The following is an 8986-nucleotide window of genomic DNA, read 5'->3' as shown; positions in this document are numbered from 1 at the left end:
CTCCCTGGTCACGTGCTTCTCCACTGACCAATCAAGGCGAGCGCTCGTTCTTGTCCCAAAACAAGCTATTCAAATACTTTAGCCTGAAGTATGAGTTTTCATACAATTTGTTATTTCTTATATTAGATTATATTATATAGATTTTATTGTTATATATTATACGTATGTCATATATTTTATAATATAATATAATAGTTTTGGTGGCTTTGTTGAAGGTATGTCATATATAATGTAATGTACTGTAATAAATATAATATAATATAATATAATATAATATAATTAATGTATTTGTAATATAATATAATATAATATAATATAATGTAATATAATGTAATATAATATAATAGTTTTGCTGGCTTTGTTGTACATATGTCATATATAATGTAATATAATATAATATAATATAATATAATATAATATAATAGTTTTGCTGGCTTTGTTGTACGTATGTCAAATATAATATAATATAATATAACTGTCACAGACCCGCCAGGCTCCAACATCAACCAATCACAACACACTCCCTCACCAGAGTATTGATCACGTGCACCGGCATCCAATCAGCACACTCCTCACCAGACTATTTAAGCACACTGCTCACCTCACTCAGTTGTCTGGTCTCGTTTACATGTAATGGACTTCTTCCACGATCGTCTCCAGGGTTTCCAGTTACTTGTCTCCATACTCCAGAGTGTGCTCCCTGTCTTCATGCTCGGATTTGCTTCATGCTCATGCAACGGATTCCTCCAGCAGTGCTTGCTGGCCTTGAAGATGCAGCCGCGTCTCTACTCCAACGATCGCACCAAAATAGCCTTTATTATATCCCTGTTGAACTGACGAGCGCTCCAATGGGCAAAAACCATTTGGACACAAGCAGGGCCTGTAACCCAGTCTTTGGATAACTTCATTGCCCATTTCAAGGAGGTTTTCGGCAGACCAGCTGGGGATTCATCTGTGGGTAAGCAACTTTATCATCTCCGTCAAGGTTCAATGTCTGTTAATAATTATACCCTATATAGTTTAGAACCCTCGCGGCTGCAAGTGGATGGAATGAGTGCTCACTTCTCACCACCTATCGGCAGGGATTGGATCCCAGAGTGCGGCTGCATCTCACTGCATACGAGGATACCATAGGGCTTGAACGTTTCATCCAGTTATCCATCAGATTCGCCTCTCGTATGCAGACGTGTCTGGATGAACACCAGGGCCAGTCACTATTCTCTCCATTCCGCCAGTCAGAGTCCATCAGCCCTCCAGAACCAGGCCCCGAACCCATGCAAGTGGACAACAATAGGCTGACATTTGCTGAGCGGCAGAGGCGGCTGACCGCCTTATGTTTGTACTGTGGTGCAGCAGGGCATGTAATCTCCACATGCCCTATTTGTCCTTCTCGTCCAATGGTGAGTGCCATCAAACCCTCTATCATGAATATGAAACCACTCACTACCATTGTAATGCTTACTGCTGCCGATGTCTCTATTTCAGTCAATGCCCTACTTGATTCCGGGTCAGCAGGTAACTTAATCTCTGGCACCCTCTGCCGCCAGCTCAAGACCACCACCACATCGACCATGTTGAACACCTATATTTCCTGGTTTTGGAGGATTCCACCACTGATGTGATTTTAGGGCGCCCGTGGTTAGAGCAGCACAATCCCATCATCTCTTGGAGTTCTGGTGAAATCCTGAAGTGGGGCGACACCTGTTTTCCTGACTGTTTGCCTCTCACGCCTCAACCTCCACTTCCTTGTTCCAAGGTACTTCCTGTTTGCTCCACCTCCATCGAGCGTCCCGTTGAGAAACAATCAGTTGAGGTTCCTCCATGTTACGTCACCTTCAATGATGTCTTCCCGAAGAAAGCCTCTAAGCTGCCTCCATATTGGCCATGGGACTGCACCATTGATCTGCTTCCGGGTGAACCAGTGCCCCGTGGGAAAATCTACCCACTCTCCATCCCAGAGCAGAAGGCCATGGAGGAGTACATTGAAGAGGCACTACAACAAGGCTACATCCATCCTTTGACTTCCCCTGCTGCTTCGAGCTTCTTCTTCGTAGCCAAAAGACGGAGGCTTGCGGCCTTGCATTGATTACCGGGCTCTCAACAAGATCACTGTCAAGTTCCAGTATCCTCTTCCCCTCGTCCCAGTGGCCTTAGAACATCTACACGGTGCCACTGTCTTCACCAAGTTGGACCTCCGCAGCGCCTATAACCTCATCCGGATACGTGAGGGGGATGAGTGTACAGATTTTGTGACCCCTACTGGACACTACAAGTACTGCGTTATGCCGAATTCCAGGACTTCATACATGAGGTGCTCCGGAAGTTTCTTCACAAGTTCATCTTGGTCTACAATCGATATTCTCATTTACTCCCAGAGCATGGCCAAACACCGCCACCATGTTGCGGAGGTCCTGAAATGCCTGACAGAGTCCCATCTGTTTCTCAAGTCCGAGAAGTGCTCCTTCCACCAACCCTCAGTGCAGTTTTTTGGATATAACATCAGTAGCGGTGGCATCCAGATGGATGAGGGGAAAGTAGAAGCCATTAAGAACTGGCCCATTCCATCAACCATCAAAGAACTCCAACGCTTCCTCGGTTTTGCCAACTTCTACAGAAGATTTATCCAGAACTACAGCTCTATTGCCTATCCTCTCAACAACCTCCTGGAAAAACAAGCCCAAGTCTCTGTCCTGGTCACCATCTGCCACTGAAGCTTTCAACATGTTAAGGGAATAATTTACCAGCGCACCGCTCCTTTTCCATCCAGACCCAGATAGACCCTTCATCACTGAAGTAGACGCCTCCACCACCGGGCAGTGGTGTAATGTAACGAAGTAATAATACTTCGTTACAGTACTTAAGTATTTTTTGGGAGAATCTGTACTTTACTTGAGTCTTTATATTTCTGTCAACTTTTACTTTTACTCCACTACATTTCCTAAATAAAATGTATACTTTTACTCCGATACATTTTCCCAAAAGCATTTTCATTACTTACTACAAAATAAAGTCGGAAGAACACAGACTGCAAACAAGTGCTCGCACAACCGCGGTTGATTTCATTTTCCGGGTTGCGTCCATTGCTGGAGCGGCTGAGATTATACAGTATGAGAGCGACCTCTAGAGGTGAAATAAAAACTATTACTGATGTCTCGTATAGTTTGTTTTGACACGTGACGTGAGGCTGCGTGCTGCACAGAGCGGGACACTTCAAAAACGGATTTAAAACGAACAACAAAACGGTACGTTATACACACACTACAGTACATGTTTTCATATCATTATAAAGTAATTAGATGCTGCATTAGTGGAGAACAGTAGTATGTTTGTCATCAATGCTGAGAGGATGCTAGTACCTCAAGCGGTTAAAACCGCAAAAACATCAACTGTTTAATGTCACGATTGTTACCATTCATTAGCATTAGTTTATATTCATTTGTTCGCTGTTATGCATTCATTATCCAGTGAAGTTGCATATTTAAACTGTATCCTCATCATGCAGCGACAGAAACATTTATCAGAAATGTATTCGATTTGTTCTTTTTATTGGCACTGTAACACATATTTTGATTAGATCATCATCAAGTTTTCTAAAATAGAGGCAAATAATGTGTGAAAGTATACATATAATAGACCCATGCTATGCCTTTGTGTGTAAAGATGGTAAGTTTTAAGCATGACTGTTATGAAATGGTAACATTTTACAATAAGAGTCCATTTGTCAATTAAAAAGTTAATAAAAGTATTGTTCATTGTTAATTTCAACATTTACATCTTTACATTTTAAAGTTGTCTCTTACATTAGTTATAGTGCACTATGAATTAACATTTTCATAGTGCACTATTCAAAGAAACAACATGTAAGAGAGTTAAAATTGAACACAATCTTGCTGCTCAAACTGTGTATAGAACAATTTTTAATTATATTTTTTGCTCCTTTTGTATTTTACATTTACTTGTACTTTTACTTTCAATACTTAAGAACGTTTAATATCAAAAAAATACTTTTCATACTTAAGTACAAAAAATATCACATACTTTAAAACTTTTACTCAAGTAACATTCTAAACAGTGACTTTGACTTCTACCAAAGTCATTTTCTGGTAAGATATCTATACTTTTACTCAAGTATGGTTTTCGAGTACTTTATACACCACTGCCACCGGTGTAGGAGCGGCACTATCTCAACAGCAGGGGAATCCAGCCAAACTCCATGTGCCTTCTCAAACTCGCAAATTCAGCCCGGTGGAGAGGAACTACGAATGGTCTGCTAATTCTGTTCCCTCCTCCAATGCCTCTGCCAACACTCCGCCGGGCTGTCCACCTGGTTTGCAGTATGTCACCCAGACTCAACGCACTCCCTCTCGCTGCTTAAGGAGCGCTTCTGGTGGCCCAATATGGCTACGGATGTGAGAAGGTACGTGCAGGGATGCGCTGAATGTGCCATCTCTAAAAGCCCTCGCCATCTTCCATCTGGCAAGCTGCATCCTCTGCCCGTTCTCAACCGACCATGGTGGTCACATCTAGAAGTGGATTTTATCACCGACCTCCCTTCTTCACAGGGTAATACCTGCATCCTGGTGGTAATCGACCGGTTTTCAAAGTCCTGTCGTCTCATTCCTCTCAAGGGACTTCCTACAGTGATGGAAACTGCTGAACTCATGTTCAATCACATCTTCCGATACTATGGTATCCCTGAAGACATTGTATCTGATCGTGGACCCCAGTTCATCTCAAGAGTGTGGAAAGCCTTCTCCCTCTTAGGTGTAACCGTCAGTCTCTCATCTGGATACCACCCTCAGTCGAACGGGCAGACGGAGAGGAAGATCAAGGAGATGAGTCGCTTCCTGCGTACCTTCTGCCATGGCCACCAGGACTCTTGGAACCAGTTTTTGGGTTGGGCTGAGTACGCACAGAACTCACTATGCCAATCTACCACTGGACTCACTCCCTTTCAGTGAGTACTCGGTTACCAACCTCCTCTCTTCCCATGGTCTGGAGAACCGTCTGATGTACCATCTGTCGACCACTGGTTCAGAGAGAACGAGAGGGTCTGGGACGCAGCTCACCATCAACTGCAACGAGCAGTATTGATCACGCGCACCTGCATCCAATCAGCACACTCCTAACCAGACTATTTAAGCACACTGCTCACCTACATGTAATGGACTACACCCACGATCGTCTCCAGCGTTTCCAGTTACTTATGTCCATACGTGTGCTCCCTGTCTTCGTGCTCCAGCGTCTGTGTGTGACTACTTACCTCCGTTGAGCGTGTCTGCTGTCATCCGTCAACAATCTATCCACATGATCATCATCTGTAAGACAAAGACTGTTTTAAGTGTCAAGTTATCATCCAACAAGCCTACAAATCAAGCTCACTTACCTGCATTACTGTTTATACCTGCTGATTGTCTAATAAACATCATTCATCGTCATATCCTGTGTTATCTGAGTATCTGTCCATAACTACAATATAATATAATAGTTTTGCTAGAATTGTTGTACGCATGTCTAATGTAATATTTTTTGCTAGCTTTGTATGAATGTCATATATAATGTAATAGAGTATAATAGATTTGCTGGCTTTGCGTATGTTATGTAGTAATGTTATAAAATTATTTTTGCAGTCTTTGTTGTGCCATTGTATGATTTTTCTTCACAATATCTACCTTTTTTGGACCTGGTTGTGAAGGAAAAGCAGCCAACAAGTGTTCAGCATACGTGGGAACTCCTACAGGAATGCTGGAACAGAATCTCAGGATGTACCTCAAGTTGTTTGAGTGAATGCCCAGAATGTTTAGAACATAGGTTTTAGAATCTAGGTTAGAAGTTACCTTGTTTGTGATACTTTTTATTCAGTTTTAAATGTCCACATCAATCTTGGTATGCAACATACAAGTAACATTATGCATTTAATATACACACATTACCTCCTAATTCCCGCCCCACAGCTGGCTAAAGCAGAACGGGCCCAGAGGCACGTCACACACACACACACACACACATACACACACACATATATTGTAATAATCACGAAAGTGGAGTGTGAAGGCCTGTTTGCCAGGTGATTTGCAAAATCTATGCAAAAAACATGGTTACAAACATTGACCAATATACCCAAGCCTATATAGTGAAGGCTCGTGCTTTATGGATCACAGCGGTCTCCCTATGTGGAATGGGGGGGATCTCACATTTCACAAATGAATTTACTGGTACTTTAGCCTTTTTTGTTGTTTTTGTGTATTTATGTATTGTTGATCTTTACAACAGAAAAAAAAATAGGCTTAGACTAAAAGCTCATCTTAGCACAGTCCTCTGCACAGACTGCTACGGCCAGCTTCACCCCTCCCCCCATATACTGGCATGATGTATCCAAATCTTCAAGCAGAAGGAACTGGATGAAATATTCTGAATGATAACAAACCACAATATGACTTGTGATGCAGCCTGGAATCATAACCACACAATATTACTTTGTTTGGCCAGAGGAGGACTGGCCCAAAGTTTCTCCATTCTGTCACCTGATGGAGTTTGGGTTCCTTCCTTCCTGGCTTGCTTAGTTGGGCAAACTTAATATTTGGAAAATTATTGATTTGATTGCACTGACACTCTAAAAAGTAATTCAGGGGACTGTTTACTTCTGTTACCACAACTTAAATAAATGCATGGTTGCAAGTTAAAAATTCTAATTTGTTTTAATTAAACCTTTTAAGTTGCAAACATTATTTTGTAGAGGTCTGTTGACATAATAATGTTGATTATTACATCAACTTAATATCTTCTGTAATTTAAAGTTTAGGTTGTAGTAACTTAATGAAATTGTCTCAGTAACTTCAGAAATTAGGCAGTGCATTTCTAGCTCCCAACATGCTTTGCATATGACTGGATGGTAAACTCTACATTGACTCTATTATAAGCAATGACTGCACTAATGCCAGTGTGTCACGTTTTGAGTTTGTTTTTGTTCTGTTTTTATGATTTTTCCCTGTCTTCAGTTTCTTATAGTCAGTTTTCTAGTTTGTAAATTGTTTCAGTTCTCTTTGTGTGCCGGCCTGTTTGTTGTCTTGGTTACAGATTAATTAGTGTCCTCAGTTCAGGTGTGTCTTGTTAATTTAGTCTCTTTAACCCCTTGTTTGCTGTGTATTTAAGCCTTCAGTTTCAGTTAGGGATGGGCATTTTTCCAAAATATTGTATTTGAATATTTGGGCTTGTAAAAAAAGAATATTTGAATATTCGTTTATTTAAAGGGATAGTTCACCCAGAAATGAAAATTTGATGTTTATCTGCTTACCCCCAGAGCATCCAAGATGTAGGTGTCTTTGTTTCTTCAGTAGAACACAAATGATGATTTTTAACTGCAACCGCTGCCGTCTGTCAGTCGAATAATGCAAGTCAGCGGGAACTTGGACTATAAGAATAAATAAAACACGACAGACAAATCCAAATTAAACCCTGCGGCTCGTGATGACACATTGATGTCTTAGGCCGTGTGTCCACCAAAGCATTTTTTCCAGCTGCTGGCGTACTTTTTCAATTGTTTTCAATGGGAGCGCCATGTTTTTTAAACGCCAGGAGCGTAAAGGCCCTTTCACACAGGAGGACGCGGTATGCGCTGCGCTATGAAACCCATTTGTTTCAATGGCTTGCGCCGCGCAAGGACTGCGTCGACCAAAGCGCAGATGCGGTTAAAGTTCAAAATAGTTCAACTTTTGCCGCTGCGCTCTGTGACGATTACCCGTGCGACCAATAGCAACAGGGCATCCAAATAATCGGAAAGCAAAATGGATGAACAGCTATTTACTGTGTTGGAATTTCCAGAGCTGTACAATACAAGTTTGCTGGTCGTATAGAGACATCAGGAGAAAAGCTGTGTCATGAAGACATGACAGACACTTCTTAGCACGGGACATATACTTTGCTGCTGACCGAAAGGTGGAACAACAATCAAATGATTAGATGATTAGAACTCCCGATACAAGTTTGGAAAACTCCAACTAATGTGCTCTGGCCATGTGCTCTGGCCCTTTCACACAGGACGCGGCATGCGCTGCGCTAGCTGCTGGGTTCAGCGCAGCCCTTCAGATACGTCAGATACAAAGCGATTTGCGCTGCGCTGGCCAGAGCACAGTAGGCGGAGTTTTCCAAACATGTAGCGGGAGTTTTATACATAGTCATTTGATTGTTGTTCCACCTTTTGGTCAGCAGTAAAGTATAGAGTCTGGGAACGTGACGTCAGCAGCGCATTGCATTCTGGGACATTAGGTCACGGACAGTACAGTAGAGACTGGGAAATTATACAGTTAAAAACATATTAGAATGGTGAATGCTGGCTGTGGTATGAACTATATGCATATACTGACTAGCGTGGAAAACTAATGTGAAATGGAGCGCCATTTTGTCCCATTTTCGGGACATTCTAAAAAGCTTAATGTGGCGTAATGTAAACATAATACTAATAGCCCAGAATTTGAACCGCTGCCATCTTTATAAAATTGTCTTTGAACTTCCGTTTTGCGGTAGCTCTGTATATTTCTATGGCATCGCTGTCAAAGAATAATTAGTTGGTTAAGTGGATTTACTTGTTGTAGAGTTAATGAAAGTTATCAAGTCTATCATGAGCATTGTTATGTTTAAAGCACATGTCTTAACAAATGTCAGTAGATCAGGAAGATTTTAAAACGAGCAGTTCATTCATAAATGTAATATCGCTGTGGAAATACAAACCGGAAGTCAAAAGACAACGAGCCCAACGCTGAAAAGGGGCGGGGCTACATAAGGTCTATATGTCCCGGGCCATGCTAAGAAGTGAGCAATAGCAATAGCCCTGTTTTTAAGAAGAAGAAAGAGAGCAGCTCTTGACTATGGCAGTGTCTGTCATGTCTCCATGGCACAGCTTTTCTCCCGATGTCACTATACGACCAGCAAACTTGTATTGTATAGCTCTGGAAATTACAACACAGTAAATAGCTGTTCATCCATTTTG

Source organism: Megalobrama amblycephala, linkage group LG18 (genome assembly GCF_018812025.1).
Source record: "Megalobrama amblycephala isolate DHTTF-2021 linkage group LG18, ASM1881202v1, whole genome shotgun sequence".
NCBI classification, from domain to species: domain Eukaryota; kingdom Metazoa; phylum Chordata; class Actinopteri; order Cypriniformes; family Xenocyprididae; genus Megalobrama; species Megalobrama amblycephala.
Note: the sequence above shows the minus strand (reverse complement) of the source record.